Genomic DNA, 247 nt, shown 5'->3' with positions numbered 1-247 from the left:
AACTTCCTGCTGTCAAATTTTGTGATGCATCTGAGGAGTCAGAACTGAACGTGATGGTGCTCTGCTCCAGGCGTGGACCTGCATAGCTCCGAAGCAATGACCACCTCTTCCTCATTCTTTCCCCAGAGACCTGGGAAATGACCAGGTATTGAATAGGTGATTCTTGCCAGACTGAGCATGGTTCTTTGCTAACTCTGGATTTTATGTAAAAGTACACAGATGCGCCTAGTAGAAGGTTCAGGAGTCT

Source organism: Otolemur garnettii, unplaced genomic scaffold (assembly GCF_000181295.1).
Source record: "Otolemur garnettii isolate 467f Iridium unplaced genomic scaffold, OtoGar3 scaffold00330, whole genome shotgun sequence".
Taxonomy (NCBI): domain Eukaryota; kingdom Metazoa; phylum Chordata; class Mammalia; order Primates; family Galagidae; genus Otolemur; species Otolemur garnettii.
Note: the sequence above shows the minus strand (reverse complement) of the source record.